The 18,400-nt window shown below is 47.2% G+C and overlaps 1 pseudogene; it reads right to left on the minus strand.

Annotated features, from left to right (window-relative positions):
- Window positions 1-639: 639 nt before the first annotated feature.
- Window positions 640-1,737, minus strand: LOC147662899 (uncharacterized; annotated as a pseudogene).
- Window positions 1,738-18,400: the final 16,663 nt, after the last annotated feature.

Raw genomic sequence — 18,400 nt, forward strand, 5'->3', positions numbered from 1 at the left:
ACTACGCATCCGAAGAGCCACCGCCGGAGGCAGATCCTTCTCCTACCTGGCGGCCAAGACATGGAACTCCCTCCCCATCCACCTTCGGCTGACCCACGACCACCTCGCCTTCAGGAGACAACTCAAGACCTGGCTGTTCAAGCAGTAGCGGCCCCCTTCCCCCAAGCGCCTTGAGACCCTTCCGGGTGAGTAGCGCGCTATACAAGTGTTTTGATTGATTGATTGATTGACCTCTTTTTCTACCAACTCAGACAGTTCCATGCTGAACCTGATCATTTGAAATCTATCCGATAACCCAAAACCGTCTGTAACACCCAAGGATCTCTTGTTAACATGCACCAATTCTTGTAAAATTTGGCAAGTCTGCCCCCCAATATTACATGGGTAACAAAAAGGTCTTTGCTTACCTGATCTTCTTGATCTCCTATTTCACCTAGAATTTCCTCTTTCCTTCTGAGGATAAAAACCTCCGGGTTGATATCCATACTGTTGTTGATAGCTGTAATCGTAGTTCCTATATCCCTGCGCAAAAGAGGCCCTTGTGATGCCTTGACCACGGCCGGGAAAACAACCTCTACTTCTCTCGGCCCTTCCAAAAACCTCTCGGTCAAAAACTTTCTTTATATCTCTCTGTGATTTCTACAAAGAACTAAAAGCACCCACATACTTTCTCATCTCTTTTATGAATGCCTCTCCAAAAAGCATCCAATCCGCTTCAGATACACTTTCATTATTGGCTGATTCCACCAATTTTGGATACATTTTTAACAGAATACTCTTTCTTCTTTCTACTGAAATAGCGGTGTTAGCATTTCCCAATAAACACGCCGCTCTTTGAATCCACTCTCTAAGTTCCTCAATATCCAGCTCCTTCTTTTCAACATAGGCCTCTTCAGTCATATCGAATATTTTTGTAAGTGGCCCTGTTAGATCAAGCAGTCTGTCCTGACAAATTTTTAGCCCATTATCCAATCCTTTTTTAGGATCCCTTCCACCTTTAGCAACAAACGCAATCATTTTTGCATCTAGCTCAGGTGTTAAAGCAATCTTATTTGTCAGACTTGGTCTAGGAAACTCTGAACGGAGCCTCAACCTCACGTCCTTTGGGGTCTGCTTTCTAAGCCACATCTGGACATACTCAGCAACATAAGGAGCTGGACTCCATACTGGAGGTAAAGGATGCTTAATCATCATAGGATCAAACATGGACTCCCCCAAAGGATCCATGACCCAGCACTCTCGTCAGGCTTCTCTTTTGCCTTTGTTTCTGTGCTTTTTTCCTTATCCAAAAATTCAACATCTGAATGGAAATCAGATGAACAATTTAACTCTAGTTCTGCACTACTCAAAGACTCATCACATATTATGGTAGTATGTCTCCTACCACCTTGACCTCTTTCTAGGTCACCATGTGTGTCCTTGACACCAGCTTGTTTTGCACGTTTTCACAAAAATGCCCGAGTCTTGACATGCAGCCTTTGCTTTTTTACTACAAAAACCATCTGCTTCTACATTCTTACACTTTCTGTTTACTTTTCCTCCTTTCTTTTCCAACACTGGAGCCTCACCAGCAGACCAAAAATGTTCTTCCTGAGAAGAAAATCCACTACTTTTCTTAAATTCCTCAAATTTTGTATCCCTCCATGAATCTCAATCACTAGCAAACTTTGTTAACATTAGCATAATCCTCTCTTCCATAGATAAATTGCCTTGAGTTATAGCATTAACCTCAGGCATACTGTAATCCTTACATTTTCCAAAATTCACCTAATAAACTTTATATTACAAAAATAACCAACAAACAACTATTAATTCAAAAGAACACACAAAATATCATTTCCCTTGACTAATAAATAACTCTCTTATCCTCCAATTCTTCTTTGACTCGTTAACTTCAATCCTATCGTCAATTTCAGTCAGAGAACCTCCTCAACGCATGCGTACGAGCTCCTGCGCATAGAGATTCATCGTCAGTTTCAGTCAGAGACACATAAAACCCTCTGCGCATGCGTATGCGACGTTCGAGCTCAAGCACATAGACTCAGTCTGAAAAAACAATGGCCGCTCCATTTCAGAATCCTCTGACGTGCATCCAACAATGGTAAGCTACCGTTAAAACCGTTTGTTTCAACTAATAAATAAAATCACCTTTTTAATTTCGACATCCGACTTCTAAATAAAATAATTCTTCAGATGAAAACTTGTTTAACCCTTTCGATGCTGATGACGAGCTGGGCTCGTCATGGTGCACGGTGGTCGTGTGCTGATGACGAGCCCAGCTCGTCATGAGCCCCACCCTCGGGGGAAGCACTGGCGCTCCCCCCGAGGTTCTCTGATCTTCGTTGTTTTGCTGGGGGCGGCAGCGGAAGAGCTTCCGCTGCCGTCCCCGCCCCCCCCCCCCCTGGGAATCCCTGATGACGTCAGCACGCACAGCGCGCGCTGACATCATCAGGGATTCCCTGCGCTCGGGAAGCCATTTGCTTCCTGCGCGCCAAGGAGAAAGGTGAGTTTCTGGTGTCCGGCGGGGGTTTGGGGCCGCAAAGAGGCATCAGGGGAGAGGAAAGAGATTTTCCTTTCCCCTGAAGTCTCTTTGCAGGGCATTTCTGCCTCACGATCGCGCACAGCGTCGCGATCGTGCGGCGGAAATGCCCCCACTAGCACCAAGGATTGAACATTTAGCTTTTCGGAAGCGACCCCTTGGGCAAGGGTCGCTTCCAGGTGGGCAGCCATTTTCTTGCTGATTTTCTGCCCCCCCTGGGGGCAAATCGGACCGTTATTTCGGCCGTTTTGCCCCCAGGGGGGGCAGAAATAAACCACTGGCACCAGGGATTATTTGTTTTGGCAATGTTTGTTTTTGGAAGCGATCCCTTGGGTAAGGGTCGCTTCCTGGGGGCCTTTATTTTGGCGTTTATTTTCTGTCCCCCCTGGGGGCAAATCGGCCCGTTTTTTTTGCCGTTCTGCCCCGGGGGGGGGCGAAAATGCCCACTAGCACCAGGGATCGTGAAATTAGCTTTTAGGAAGCGACCCCTTGGGCAAGGGTCGCTTCCAGGTGGGCAGACATTTTATTTTTGATTTTCTGCTGCCCCTGGGGGCAAATCGGCCCGTTATTTCGGCCGTTTGGCCCCCGGGGGGGGCAGAAATAAACCACTGGCACCAGGGATTTTTTATTAGGGCAATGTTTGTTTTGGGAAGCGACCCCTTGGGTAAGGGTCGCTTCCAGGGGGCCTTGATTTTGTTGTTTATTTTCTGTCCCCCCCCCTTGGGGCAAATAGGGCCGTTTTTTTGCCGTTTTGCCCCCGGGGGGGGGGGGGGGCAGAAAATGCCCACTAGCACCAGGGATCTAGAAATTAGCTTTTAGGAAGCGACCCCTTGGGCAAGGGTCGCTTCCAGGTGGGCTGTGATAATCTTTTTGTTTTTCTGCCCCCCCCCGGGGGGAAAATCGGCCCGTTTTTTTAGTTGCTTTGCCCCCAGGTGGGGGCAGAAATTCCCCACTGGCACCAGGGATCTGTTTTGGGGCAATGTATATGTTTTGGAAGCGACCCCCTTGGGCAAGGGTCTCTTCCTGGTGGCAAGTAATTGTTTTTGAATTTCTGCCCCCCCTTGGGGCAAATCGGAGTGGTGTTTGCCTGGCGGTGTGTGTAGTGGTGCTTGGCTGGATGGTGTGCGTGGAGTGGTACTTGGCTGTCTGTGCACGGAGTGCTGCTGGGCTGGCGGTGTGTGTGGAGTGGCGCATGGCTGGATGGTGTGCGTGGAGTGGTACTTGGCTGTCTGTGCACGGAGTGGTGCTTTGCTTGCGGTGTGCGTGGAGTGGCGCTTTGCTTGCGGTGTGCGTGGAGTGGTGCTTGGCTGGCGGTGTGCGTGGAGTGGCGCTTGCGGTGTGCGTGGAGTGGTGCTTGGCTGGTGGTGTGCGTGGAGTGGTACTTGGCTGTCTGTGCGTGGAGTGGTGCTTGGCTGGCGGTGTGTGTGGACTGGTGCTTGGCTGGCGGTGTGCGTGGAGTGGTGCTTGGCTTGCGGTGTGGTGCTTGGCTGGCGGTGTGTGTGGAGTGGCGCTTGGCTGGATGGTGTGCGTGGAGTGGCGCTTGGCTGGATGGTGTGCGTGGAGTGGCGCTTGGCTGGATGGTGTGCGTGGAGTGGTGCTTGGCTTGTGGTGTGCGTGGAGTGGTGCTTGGCTTGCGTGTGCGTGGAGTGGTGCTTGGCTTGCGGTGTGCGTGGAGTGGCGCTTGGCTTGCGGTGTGCGTGGAGTGGCGCTTGGCTTGCGGTGTGCGTGGAGTGGTGCTTGGCTTGCGGTGTGCGTGGAGTGGTGCTTGGCTTGCGGTGTGCATGGAGTGGCGCTTGGCTTGCGGTGTGCGTGGAGTGGCGCTTGGCTTGCGGTGTGTTGCTTGGCTGGCGGTGTGTGTGGAGTGGCGCATGGCTGGATTATGTGGGTGGAGTAGTACTTGGCTGTCTGTGCACGGAGTGGTGCTTGGCTGGCGGTGTGTGTGGAGTGGCGCTTGGCTGGATGGTGTGCGTGGAGTGGCGCTTGGCTGGATGGTGTGCGTGGAGTGGCGCTTGGCTGGATGGTGTGCGTGGAGTGGTGCTTGGCTTGGGGTGTGCGTGGAGTGGCGCTTGGCTTGCGGTGTGCGTGGAGTGGTGCTTGGCTTGCGGTGTTCGTGGACTGGCGCTTGGCTTGCGGTGTGTGTGGAGTGGCGCTTGGCTTGCGGTTTGTGTGGAGTGGCGCTTGGCTGGCGGTGTGCGTGGAGTGGTACTTGGCTGTCTGTGTGCGCTGAGTGATGTTTGGCTGGCGGTGTGCATGGTTTGGTGCTTGGATGGTGGTGTGGGTGGTCTGGCGCTCAGCTGGCGGTGTGTGAGTACTAACTTTCTGTTGGTCACTACATACACTGCTAGTTGAGTGACACTCTACGCAGTCCATCATTTTGTGTAGTTGCTGTGGCAGATATATGGGTGTGTGAAAGTGATGGGCCCTTGAATGGCGCTGTCTGCTGGTGTGAGTGTTGTAATGTGATGGGTCCGCGGCTGGCGGCGTGAATGTTTTGTATGTGTCACACGTACGAAAGGTGTATGAATGGCCTGTAAAGAGGTTGGTGCCTTGACGTGGCTTTACAGCTCACGAGCTGTGAGTCAGTGGTTCAGTTTATCATACTTTCAATTATACGCAGTGTATTTCATTTTTGTGAAATTACTTGCAAATAAAATTGTATGTACTGAATCATCACTCATCCTCGTGCCAAATCCAACCAGTATGTGTGTGTGTTTGCGGTTTAGATGGCTGTCCAGTAATATTTGTTTTTGTTTTCCCTTTTAGAAGTAGGGTGTACCTTGTCCCTTTTTGTGAATGTTGTAATGTGTTGCTTTTCCTTCCGGATGGTGTCAATGGTCTGGTGTGTAACAGGTATGAAAGGTGCGTGAATGGCCTGTAAAACGGTTGGTGCCTTGTCGTGGCTTTACAGCTCACGAGTTGGGAGTCACTGGTTTGGTTTTTATGCATTTATTTATTGACAGAGCATTTCATTTTTTGAAATATCTTGTTAATAAAATTTTATGTACTGAACCATCACTCGCCCTCGTGCCAAATCCAACCTGTATGTGTGTGTCTTTGAGGAATAGTTAGCCGTGCTTGAATGTTTGACTTTTGAGTAACTCTGTTACGGTGTACATTATAGCTATAAATAACTTACTAAATTTAGATTTTATTGTTAAACCATGGAAGTATATGGTCATGTCTTTCTGGTGAATTTTATTGATTTTTTTCCACAATCTCCTGCAAACTTGAAATTGTCTGTCACAGTTTCCTTGAATCACACGCTCTCAAATTGAAAACTTAATTCGCCACTGTACAATTTGGACCTTTTCCTGTTGCAGCCACTATGCCTACCCACGCAAGTGAGGTACCATTTTTATCGGGAGACCTGGGGGAACGCTGGGTGGGAGGAAATTTGTGTGAGCTCAGTGATGCCACGCTTTCCCACGCAAAAAAAGTGTGTAAAAACTGATTTTTCCAGCAAAAATTGTGGTTTGCAAGGGATTCTGGGTAAAGGAACGTTGGAGGATCCACGCAAGCCATACCTCCTTGGAAGCCCCTGGGTGTCTACTTTTCAGAAATGTGTGGGTTTAGTAGGTTTCCCTACATGGCCGTCTCGCACGGGGCCAAAAACCCAGGTAACCCCTCTTTCAAAAGCTGGTGGTATTCAATGTCAATACCACCAGCTTTTGCAAGAGGGGTTACCTGGGTTTTTGGCCCCGTGCGAGGCGGCCATGTAGGGAAACCTACCAAACCCACACATTTCTGAAAAGTAGACATCCGGGGGCTTCCAGGGAGGTATGGCTTGCGTGGATCCTCCAACGTTCCTTTACCCAAAATCCCTTGCAAACCTCAATTTTTGATGGAAAAATCATTTTTTACACACTTTTTTTGCGTGGGAAAGCGTGGCGTCACTGGGCTCACACAAATTTCCTCCCACCCAGCGTTCCCCCAGGTCTCCCGATAAAAATGGTACCTCACTTGCGTGGGTAGGCATAGTGGCGGCAACAGGAAAAGGTCCAAATCGTACGGTGGAGACATTACAATAACCAATAGCAAGATTACCTTCTTTTTTTAGGGGGGGGACTGAGTTTTTGGACCGGGGCTCGGCCGGCATCTTTGGTAACTACCAAACCCAAACATTTCTGAAAACTAGACACCCGGGGGAGTCTGGGGAGGTATGGCATGCGTGGGTCCCCCAATGTTTTCCTACCCAGAAATCCCTGCAAACCATAAATTTAGGTTAAAAAAACAGTTTTCCATACATTTTTGCGTGGGATCGCCGTGTCGGCACAAATGTCCTACCACCCTGCGTTCCCCTTGTTCTCCCGAGTAAAATGATACCTCACGTGTGTGGGTGGGCCAAAGGCCTGTGACTAAGGCAGGGGGGCTTAATTTGCAACACTGAAATACTACTTTTTTCAACATTCATTTTTGGCCTGTTCTGCTTTGGGGCACCCACACAAGTGAGGTATCCTTTTACTCGGGAGAACAGGGGGAGCGCTGGGTGGTAGGACATTTTTGCCGGCACGGTGATCCCACGCAAAAAAGTTTGGAAAAGTGATTATTTTACCTAATTTTAAGGTTTGCAAGGTGTTCTGGGTAGGAAAACGTTCGGGGACCCACGCATGCCATACCTCCCTGGACTCCCCCGGGGGTCTACTTTTCAGATCTGTTTGGGTTTGGTACTTTCCAAAGAATACCACCGAGCCCCGGGCCAAAAACTCAGGTGCCCCCCCCCCAAAAATGAAGGTTGTTTAGCAATTTGGTATTGTAAATTCACCACCGTACAATTTGAACCATTTCCTTTCGCAGCCACTATGCCTACCCACGCAAGTGAGGTACCATTTTTATCGGGAGACCTGGGGGAACGCTGGGTGGTAGGAAATTTGTGTGAGCCCAGTGACGCCACGCTTTCCCACGCAAAAAAAGTGTGTAAAAACTGATTTTTCCAGCAAAAATTGTGGTTTGCAAGGGATTCTGGGTAAAGGAACGTTGGAGGATCCACGCAAGCCATACCTCCTTGGAAGCCCCTGGGTGTCTACTTTTCAGAAATGTGTGGGTTTAGTAGATTTCCCTACATGGCCGTCTCGCACGGGGCCAAAAACCCAGGTAACCCCTCTTTCAAAAGCTGGTGGTATTCAATGTCAATACCACCAGCTTTTGCAAGAGGGGTTACCTGGGTTTTTGGCCCCGTGCGAGGCGGCCATGTAGGGAAACCTACCAAACCCACACATTTCTGACAAGTAGACACCCGGGGGATTCCAAGGAGGTATGGCTTGCGTGGATCCTCCAACGTTCCTTTACCCAGAATCCCTTGCAAACCACAATTTTTGCTGGAAAAATCATTTTTTACACACTTTTTTTGCGTGGGAAAGCGTGGCGTCACTGAGCTCACACAAATTTCCTCCCACCCAGCGTTCCCCCAGGTCTCCCGATAAAAATGGTACCTCACTTGCGTGGGTAGGCATAGTGGCGGCAACAGGAAAAGGTCCAAATCGTACGGTGGAGACATTACAATAACCAATAGCAAGATTACCTTCTTTTTTTACGGGGGGGGACTGAGTTTTTGGACCGGGGCTCGGCGGGCATCTTTGGTAACTACCAAACCCAAACATTTCTGAAAACTAGACACCCGGGGGAGTCTGGGGAGGTATGGCATGCGTGGGTCCCCCAATGTTTTCCTACCCAGAAATCCCTGCAAACCATAAATTTAGGTTAAAAAAACAGTTTTCTATACATTTTTGCGTGGGATCGCCGTGTCGGCACAAATGTCCTACCACCCTGCGTTCCCCTTGTTCTCCCGAGTAAAATGATACCTCACTTGTGTGGGTGGGCCAAAGGCCTGTGACTAAGGCAGGGGGGCTTAATTTGCAACACTGAAATACTACTTTTTTCAACATTCATTTTTGGCCTGTTCTGCTTTGGGGCACCCACACAAGTGAGGTATCCTTTTACTCGGGAGAACAGGGGGAGCGCTGGGTGGTAGGACATTTTTGCCGGCACGGTGATCCCACGCAAAAAAGTTTGGAAAAGTGTTTATTTTACCTAATTTTAAGGTTTGCAAGGTGTTCTGGGTAGGAAAACGTTCGGGGACCCACGCATGCCATACCTCCCTGGACTCCCCCGGGGGTCTACTTTTCAGATCTGTTTGGGTTTGGTACTTTCCAAAGAATACCACCGAGCCCCGGGCCAAAAACTCAGGTGCCCCCCCCCCAAAATGAAGGTTGTTTAGCAATTTGGTATTGTAAATTCACCACCGTACAATGTGAACCATTTCCTTTCGCAGCCACTATACCTACCCACGCAAGTGAGGTACCATTTTTCTCGGGAGTCCTGGGGGAACGCAGGGTGGGTGGAAATTTGTTGATCCACGCAGATTCAGGAACTTTCCACCACAGAAATGTGAGGAAAGTGCGTTTATTTTCCCAATTTCTTAGCTTTGCAAGGGATTCTGGGTAAGAGAACCTGGGGGTAGGCAGTCGAGTCACCCCATCCTGAATTTCCCTGGGTGTCTACTTTTCAAAAATATATAGGTTTGCTAGGTTTCCCTGGGTGCCAGCAGAGCTAGGGTTCAAAAACAAAAGGTAGTCTCTTTGCCCAAAAAGGCCACAATTTCACAGAAAAATTGAGTTGTGACCACGTTGCGTTTTGCGCTGTTTCCTGTCGCAGCCACTATGCCTACCCACGCAAGTGAGATACCATTTTTCTCGGGAGACCTGGGGGAACGCTGGGTGGGTGGAAATTTGTTGATCCACGCAGATTCCGGAACTTTCCACCACAGAAATGTGAGGAAAATGTGTTTTTTTTTCCAATTTCTTAGCTTTGCAAGGGATTCTGGGTAAGAGAACCTGGGGGTAGGCAGTCGAGTCACCCCATCCTGAATTCCCCTGGGTGTCTACTTTTCAAAAATATATAGGTTTGCTAGGTTTCCCTAGGTGCCGGCAGAGCTAGGGTTCAAAAACAAAAGGTAGTCTCTTTGCCCAAAAAGTACACAATTTCACTGAAAAATTGAGTTGTGACCACGTTGCGTTTTGCACTGTTTCCTGTCGCAGCCACTATGCCTACCCACGCAAGTGAGATACCATTTTTCTCGGGAAACCTAGGGGAACGCTGGGTGGGTGGAAATTTGTTGATCCACGCAGATTCCGGAACTTTCCACCACAGAAATGTGAGGAAAATGTGTTTTTTTTTCCAATTTCTTAGATTTGCAAGGGATTCTGGGTAAGAGAACCTGGGGGTAGGCAGTCGAGTCACCCCATCCTGAATTCCCCTGGGTGTATACTTTTCAAAAATATATAGGTTTGCTAGGTTTCCCTAGGTGCCGGCAGAGCTAGGGTTCAAAAACAAAAGGTAGTCTCTTTGCCCAAAAAGGGCACAATTTCACTGAAAAATTGAGTTGTGACCACGTTGCGTTTTGCACTGTTTCCTGTCGCAGCCACTATGCCTACCCACGCAAGTGAGATACCATTTTTCTCGGGAGACCTGGGGGAACGCTGGGTGGGTGGAAATTTGTTGATCCACGCAGATTCCGGAACTTTCCACCACAGAAATGTAAGGAAAATGTGTTTTTTTTTCCAATTTCTTAGATTTGCAAGGGATTCTGGGTAAGAGAACCTGGGGGTAGGCATTCGAGTCACCCCATCCTGAATTTCCCTGGGTGTCTACTTTTCAAAAATATATAGGTTTGCTAGGTTTCCCTAGGTGCCGGCAGAGCTAGGGTTAAAAAACAAAAGGTAGTCTCTTTGCCCAAAAAGTGCACAATTTCACTGAAAAATATAGTTGTGACCACGTTGCGTTTTGCACGGTTTCCTGTCGCAGCCACTATACCTACCCACGCAAGTGAGATACCATTTTTCTCAGGAGACCTGGGGGAACGCTGGGTGGGTGGAAATTTGTTGATCCACACAGATTCCGGAACTTTCCACCACAGAAATGTGAGGAAAATGTGTGTTTTTTTTCCAATTTCTTAGCTTTGCAAGGGATTCTGGGTAAGAGAACCTGGGGGTAGGCAGTCGAGTCACCCCATCCTGAATTCCCCTGGGTGTCTACTTTTTAAAAATATATAGGTTTGCTAGGTTTCCCTAGGTGCCGGCAGAGCTAGGATTCAAAAACAAAAGGTAGTCTCTTTGCCCAAAAAGTGCACAATTTCACTGAAAAATATAGGTGTGACCACGTTGCGTTTTGCACGGTTTCCTGTCGCAGCCACTATGCCTACCCACGCAAGTGAGATACCATTTTTCTCGGGAGACCTGGGGGAACGCTGGGTGGGTGGAAATTTGTTGATCCACGCAGATTCCGGAACTTTCCACCACAGAAATGTGAGGAAAATGTGTTTTTGTTTTTCAAATTTCTTAGCTTTGCAAGGGATTATGGGTAAGAGAACCTGGGGGTAGGCAGTCGAGTCACCCCATCCTGAATTCCCCTGGGTGTCTACTTTTCAAAAATATATAGGTTTACTAGGTTTCCCTAGGTGCCGGCAGAGCTAGGGTTCAAAAACAAAAGGTAGTCTCTTTGCCCAAAAAGGCCACAATTTCACAGAAAAATTGAGTTGTGACCACGTTGCGTTTTGCGCTGTTTCCTGTCGCAGCCACTATGCCTACCCACGCAAGTGAGATACCATTTTTCTCGGGAGACCTGGGGGAACGCTGGGTGGGTGGAAATTTGTTGATCCACGCAGATTCCGGAACTTTCCACCACAGAAATGTGAGGAAAATGTGGGTTTTTTTCCAATTTCTTAGCTTTGCAAGGGATTCTGGGTAAGAGAACCTGGGGGTAGGCAGTCGAGTCACCCCATCCTGAATTCCCCTGGGTGTCTACTTTTCAAAAATATATAGGTTTGCTAGGTTTCCCTAGGTGCCGGCAGAGCTAGGGTTCAAAAACAAAAGGTAGTCTCTTTGCCCAAAAAGTGCACAATTTCACTGGAAAATTGAGTTGTGACCACGTTGCGTTTTGCACTGTTTCCAGTCGCAGCCACTATGCCTACCCACGCAAGTGAGATACCATTTTTCTCGGGAGACCTGGGGGAACGCAGGTTGGGTGGAAATTTGTTGATCCACGCAGATTCCGGAACTTTCCACCACAGAAATGTGAGGAAAATGTGTTTTTTTCTCCAATTTCTTAGCTTTGCAAGGGATTCTGGGTAAGAGAACCTGGGGGTAGGCAGTCAAGTCACCCCATCCTGAATTCCCCTGGGTATCTACTTTTCAAAATATATAGGTTTGCTAGGTTTCCCTAGGTGCCAGCAGAGCTAGGGTTCAAAAACAAAAGGTAGTCTCTTTGCCCAAAAAGTGCACAATTTCTCTGAAAAATATAGTTGTGACCACGTTGCGTTTTGCACTGTTTCTTGTCGCAGCCACTATGCCTACCCACGCAAGTGAGATACCATTTTTCTCGGGAGACCTGGGGGAACGCTGGGTGCATGGAAATTTGTTGATCCACGCAGATTCCGGAACTTTCCACCACAGAAATGTAAGGAAAATGTGTTTTTTTTCCAATTTCTTAGCTTTGCAAGGGATTATGGGTAAGAGAACCTGGGGGTAGGCAGTCGAGTCACCCCATCCTGAATTCCCCTGGTTGTCTACTTTTTAAAAATATATAGGTTTGCTAGGTTTCCCTAGGTGCCGGCAGAGCTAGGGTTCAAAAACAAAAGGTAGTCTCTTTGCCCAAAAAGTGCACAATTTCACTGAAAAATTGAGTTGTGACCACGTTGCGTTTTGCGCTGTTTCCTGTCGCAGCCACTATGCCTACCCACGCAAGTGAGATACCATTTTTCTTGGGAGACCTGGGGGAACGCTGGGTGGGTGGAAATCTGTTGATCCACGCAGATTCCAGAACTTTCCACCACAGAAATGTGAGGAAAATGCGGTTTTTCTCCAATTTCTTAGCTTTGCAAGGGATTCTGGGTAAGAGAACCTGGGGGTAGGCAGTCGAGTGACCCCATCCTGAATTCCCCTGGCTGTCTACTTTTCAAAAATATATAGGTTTGCTAGGTTTCCCTAGGTGCCGGCAGAGCTACGGTTCAAAAACAAAAGGTAGTCTCTTTGCCCAAAAAGGGCACGATTTCACTGCAAAATTGAGTTGTGACCACGTTGCGTTTTGCGCTGTTTCCTGTCGCAGGCACTATTCAGACCCAGGCAAGTGAGGTAGCATTTGTTTCAGGAGACCTGGGGGAACGCTGGGTGGGTGGAAATTTGTTGATCCACGCAGATTCCGGAACTTTCCACCACAGAAATGTGAGGAAAATGTGGGTTTTTTTCCAATTTCTTAGCTTTGCAAGGGATTCTGGGTAAGAGAACCTGGGGGTAGGCAGTCGAGTCACCCCATCCTGAATTCCCCTGGGTGTCTACTTTTCAAAAATATATAGGTTTGCTAGGTTTCCCTAGGTGCCGGCAGAACTAGGGTTCAAAAACAAAAGGTAGTCTCTTTGCCCAAAAAGTACACAATTTCACTGAAAAATTGAGTTGTGACCACGTTGCGTTTTGCACTGTTTCCTGTCGCAGCCACTATGCCTACCCACGCAAGTGAGATACCATTTTTCTCGGGAAACCTAGGGGAAGGCTGGGTGGGTGGAAATTTGTTGATCCACGCAGATTCCGGAACTTTCCACCACAGAAATGTGAGGAAAATGTGGTTTTTTTTCCAATTTCTTAGCTTTGCAAGGGATTCTGGGTAAGAGAACCTGGGGGTAGGCAGTCGAGTCACCCCATCCAGAATTCCCCTGGGTGTCTACTTTTCAAAAATATATAGGTTTGCTAGGTTTCCCTAGGTGCCGGCAGAGCTAGGGTTCAAAAACAAAAGGTAGTCTCTTTGCCCAAAAAGGGCACAATTTCACTGAAAAATTGAGTTGTGACCACGTTGCGTTTTGCACTGTTTCCTGTCGCAGCCACTATGCCTACCCACGCAAGTGAGATACCATTTTTCTCGGGAGACCTGGGGGAACGCTGGGTGGGTGGAAATTTGTTGATCCACGCAGATTCCGGAACTTTCCACCACAGAAATGTAAGGAAAATGTGTTTTTTTTTCCAATTTCCTAGCTTTGCAAGGGATTCTGGGTAAGAGAACCTGGGGGTAGGCATTCGAGTCACCCCATCCTGAATTTCCCTGGGTGTCTACTTTTCAAAAATATATAGGTTTGCTAGGTTTCCCTAGGTGCCGGCAGAGCTAGGGTTCAAAAACAAAAGGTAGTCTCTTTGCCCAAAAAGTGCACAATTTCACTGAAAAATATAGTTGTGACCATGTTGCGTTTTGCACGGTTTCCTGTCGCAGCCACTATGCCTACCCACGCAAGTGAGATACCATTTTTCTCGGGAGACCTGGGGGAACGCTGGGTGGGTGGAAATTTGTTGATCCACACAGATTCCGGAACTTTCCACCACAGAAATGTGAGGAAAATGTGTGTTTTTTTCCAATTTCTTAGCTTTGCAAGGGATTCTGGGTAAGAGAACCTGGGGGTAGGCAGTCGAGTCACCCCATCATGAATTACCCTGGATGTCTACATTTCAAAAATATATAGGTTTGCTAGGTTTCCCTAGGTGCCGGCAGAGCTAGGGTTCAAAAACTAAAGGTAGTCTCTTTGCCCAAAAAGTGCACAATTTCACTGAAAAATATAGTTGTGACCACGTTGCGTTTTGCACGGTTTCCTGTCGCAGCCACTATGCCTACCCACGCAAGTGAGATACCATTTTTCTCGGGAGACCTGGGGGAACGCTGGGTGGGTGGAAATTTGTTGATCCACGCAGATTCCGGAACTTTCCACCACAGAAATGTGAGGAAAATGTGTTTTTTTTTTTCAAATTTCTTAGCTTTGCAAGGGATTATGGGTAAGAGAACCTGGGGGTAGGCAGTCAAGTCACCCCATCCTGAATTCCCCTGGGTGTCTACTTTTCAAAAATATATAGGTTTACTAGGTTTCCCTAGGTGCCGGCAGAGCTAGGGTTCAAAAACAAAAGGTAGTCTCTTTGCCCAAAAAGTGCACAATTTCACTGAAAAATTGAGTTGTGACCACATTGCGTTTTGCACTGTTTCCTGTCGCAGCCACTATGCCTACCCACGCAAGTGAGATACCATTTTTCTCGGGAGACCTGGGGGAACGCTGGGTGGGTGGAAATTTGTTGATCCACGCAGATTCCAGAACTTTCCACCACAGAAATGTAAGGAAAATGTGTTTTTTTTTCCAATTTCTTAGCTTTGCAAGGGATTCTGGGTAAGAGAACCTGGGGGTAGGCAGTCGAGTCACCCCATCCTGAATTCCCCTGGGTGTCTACTTTTCAAAAATATATAGGTTTGCTAGGTTTCCCTAGGTGCCGGCAGAGCTAGGGTTCAAAAACAAAAGGTAGTCTCTTTGCCCAAAAAGTGCACAATTTCACTGGAAAATTGAGTTGTGACCACGTTGCGTTTTGCACTGTTTCCAGTCGCAGCCACTATGCCTACCCACGCAAGTGAGATACCATTTTTCTCGGGAGACCTGGGGGAACGCAGGTTGGGTGGAAATTTGTTGATCCACGCAGATTCCGGAACTTTCCACCACAGAAATGTGAGGAAAATGTGTTTTTTTTCTCCAATTTCTTAGCTTTGCAAGGGATTCTGGGTAAGAGAACCTGGGGGTAGGCAGTCGAGTCACCCCATCCTGAATTCCCCTGGGTATCTACTTTTCAAAAATATATAGGTTTGCTAGGTTTCCCTAGGTGCCAGCAGAGCTAGGGTTCAAAAACAAAAGGTAGTCTCTTTGCCCAAAAAGTGCACAATTTCTCTGAAAAATATAGTTGTGACCACGTTGCGTTTTGCACTGTTTCCTGTCGCAGCCACTATGCCTACCCACGCAAGTGAGATACCATTTTTCTCGGGAGACCTGGGGGAACGCTGGGTGCATGGTAATTTGTTGATCCACGCAGATTCCGGAACTTTCCACCACAGAAATGTAAGGAAAATGTGTTTTTTTTCCAATTTCTTAGCTTTGCAAGGGATTATGGGTAAGAGAACCTGGGGGTAGGCAGTCGAGTCACCCCATCCTGAATTCCCCTGGTTGTCTACTTTTTAAAAATATATAGGTTTGCTAGGTTTCCCTAGGTGCCGGCAGAGCTAGGGTTCAAAAACAAAAGGTAGTCTCTTTGCCCAAAAAGTGCACAATTTCACTGAAAAATTGAGTTGTGACCACGTTGCGTTTTGCGCTGTTTCCTGTCGCAGCCACTATGCCTACCCACGCAAGTGAGATACCATTTTTCTTGGGAGACCTGGGGGAACGCTGGGTGGGTGGAAATCTGTTGATCCACGCAGATTCCAGAACTTTCCACCACAGAAATGTGAGGAAAATGCGTTTTTTTTCCAATTTCTTAGCTTTGCAAGGGATTCTGGGTAAGAGAACCTGGGGGTAGGCAGTCGAGTGACCCCATCCTGAATTCCCCTGGCTGTCTACTTTTTAAAAATATATAGGTTTGCTAGGTTTCCCTAGGTGCCGGCAGAGCTAGGGTTCAAAAACAAAAGGTAGTCTCTTTGCCCAAAAAGGGCACGATTTCACTGCAAAATTGAGTTGTGACCACGTTGCGTTTTGCGCTGTTTCCTGTCGCAGGCACTATTCAGACCCAGGCAAGTGAGGTAGCATTTTTTTCAGGAGACCTGGGGGAACGCTGGGTGGGTGGAAATTTGTTGATCCACACAGATTCCAGAACTTTCCACCACGGAAATGTGAGGAAAATGTGTTTTTTTTTCAAATTTCTCAACTTTACAAGGGATTCTGGGTAACGGAACCTGGAGGTAGGCAGACGAGTCACCCCATCCTGAATTCCCCTGGGTGTCTACTTTTCAAAAATGTATAGGTTTGCTAGGTTTCCCTAGGTGCTGGCAGAGCTAGAGCTCAAAAACAAAAGGTAGTCTCTTCCTCCAAAAAGCGCAAGATTTCACTGTGAAATTGAGGTGCAACGACGTTGCGTTTTGCGCCGTTTCATGTCACAGCCACTATGCCTAACAATGCAAGTGACGTACCATTTTTTTCGGGGGACCTGGGGGAACGCTGCGTGGGTAGAAATTTGTTGATCCACGCTGATTCCAGAACTTTCCACCACAGAAATGTGAGGAAAATGTGTTTTTTTTGTCATATTTTTAGCTTTGCAAGGGATTCTGGGTAACAAAACCAGGAGGTAGGCAGACGAGTCACCCCATCCTGAATTTCCCTGGGTGTCTAGTTTTAAAAAATGTATAGGTTTGCTAGATTTCCCTAGGTGCTGGCAGAGCTAGGACTCAAAAACTAAAGGTAGTCTCTTTGTCCAAAAAGCACAAGATTTCACTGGGAAATTGAGGTGCAACCACGTTGCGTTTTGCGCTGTTTCGTGTCGCAGCCACTATACCTACCCACGCAAGTGAGGTATCATTTTTCTCAGGAGACCTGGGGAAACGCTCGGTGGGTGGAGATTTGTTGATCCACGCAGATTCCAGAACTTTCCACCACAGAAATGTGAGGAAAATGTGTTTTTTTTGTCATAATTTTAGCTCTGCAAGGGATTCTGGGTAACAAAACCTGGGGGTAGGCAGACGAGTCACCCCATCCTGAATTCCCCTGGGTGTCTAGTTTTCAAAAATGTATAGGTTTGCATAGGTTTCCCTATGTGCTGGCAGAGCTAGGACTCAAAAACAAAAGGTAGCCTCTTTGTCCAAAAAGCACAAGATTTCACTGGGAAATTGAAGTGCAACCACGTTGCATTTTGAGCTGTTTCGTGTCGCAGCCACTATGCCTACCCACGCAAGTGAGGTACCATTTTTCTCGGGAGACCTGGGGGAACGCTGGGTGGATGGAAATTTGTTGATCCTCGCAGATTCCAGAACTTTACACTACAGAAATGTGAGGAAAATGTGTTTTTTTTGTCAAATTCTAAACTTTGCAAGGGATTCTGGGTAACAAAGCCTGGTGGTAGGCAGTCGAGTCACCCCATCCTGAATTTCCCAGGGTGTCTACTTTCCAAAAATGTATAGGTTTGCTAGGTTTCCCTAGGTGCCGGCAGAGCTAGGGTGCAAAAACTACAGGTAGGCACTTTGCCATAAAAGGGTCAATTTGTAACTGCAAAATTGAGGTGTGACCACGTTGCATTTTGCGCCATTTCCTATCGCAGGCACAAGGCCGACCCACACAAGTGAGGTACCGTTTTTATCAGGAGACTTCGGGTAATTCAGATTTGTAAATCAACTGTTATTACCAAATGAGCTTTCTAACATTTCTCCCTTTCAATGACAGACATTGTGTAAAAAAAAAATGTTTTTGAAAAATGACCAATAATTCTCAAGCTAGTATAGGTATTCCCAATTTTGAAAATGTGCAATTATATACTGTTTCTGAACTCTATATTTTGTACCCAATTCAGAAATACATAGGTGTCTTTCATACAGATTTTTCCATGTATACATTTTCTAAGACAAAGTGCTCTGTACCCAGTAAAAGAAAAAAACCATTGCAAGTTGCTGCTCAGTTTTTGGATCTGGGTTCGTTGGGTTCTTGGTGAAACTACAAGTCCTATATATCCCCACAACCAGGAAGGTCTAACGGATGTAACAGTATATTGCTTTCCAAGAGCTGTCAAGATTAGAAAAAGTTATAGGTGAAAACGTTGAGACAAAAGGCTGTTTTTTTCAACAAATCTTCTATTATTCCAGGATTTAACTGTTAGTTTCAATAAAGAATCCTTCATGGATTTAGACAAATGACCCCTTTCTGAATTCAGAATTTTGTTTACTTTCGAAAATGTACAGCTTTCTAGGATCCATTATTGCTTTCAAACTCTTTTCTACCATTAACTGGAAGGAGGTGGAAAGCTCTAAAAATAGCAAAAATAGGCTATGTCCCAGAAAAATGCCAAAACTGTGTGAAAAATGTTGGTTCCCTGACAAAAGACTGTC

The sequence above is a fragment of the Lissotriton vulgaris genome, unplaced genomic scaffold (assembly GCF_964263255.1).
Source record: "Lissotriton vulgaris unplaced genomic scaffold, aLisVul1.2 SCAFFOLD_406, whole genome shotgun sequence".
NCBI lineage: Eukaryota > Metazoa > Chordata > Amphibia > Caudata > Salamandridae > Lissotriton > Lissotriton vulgaris.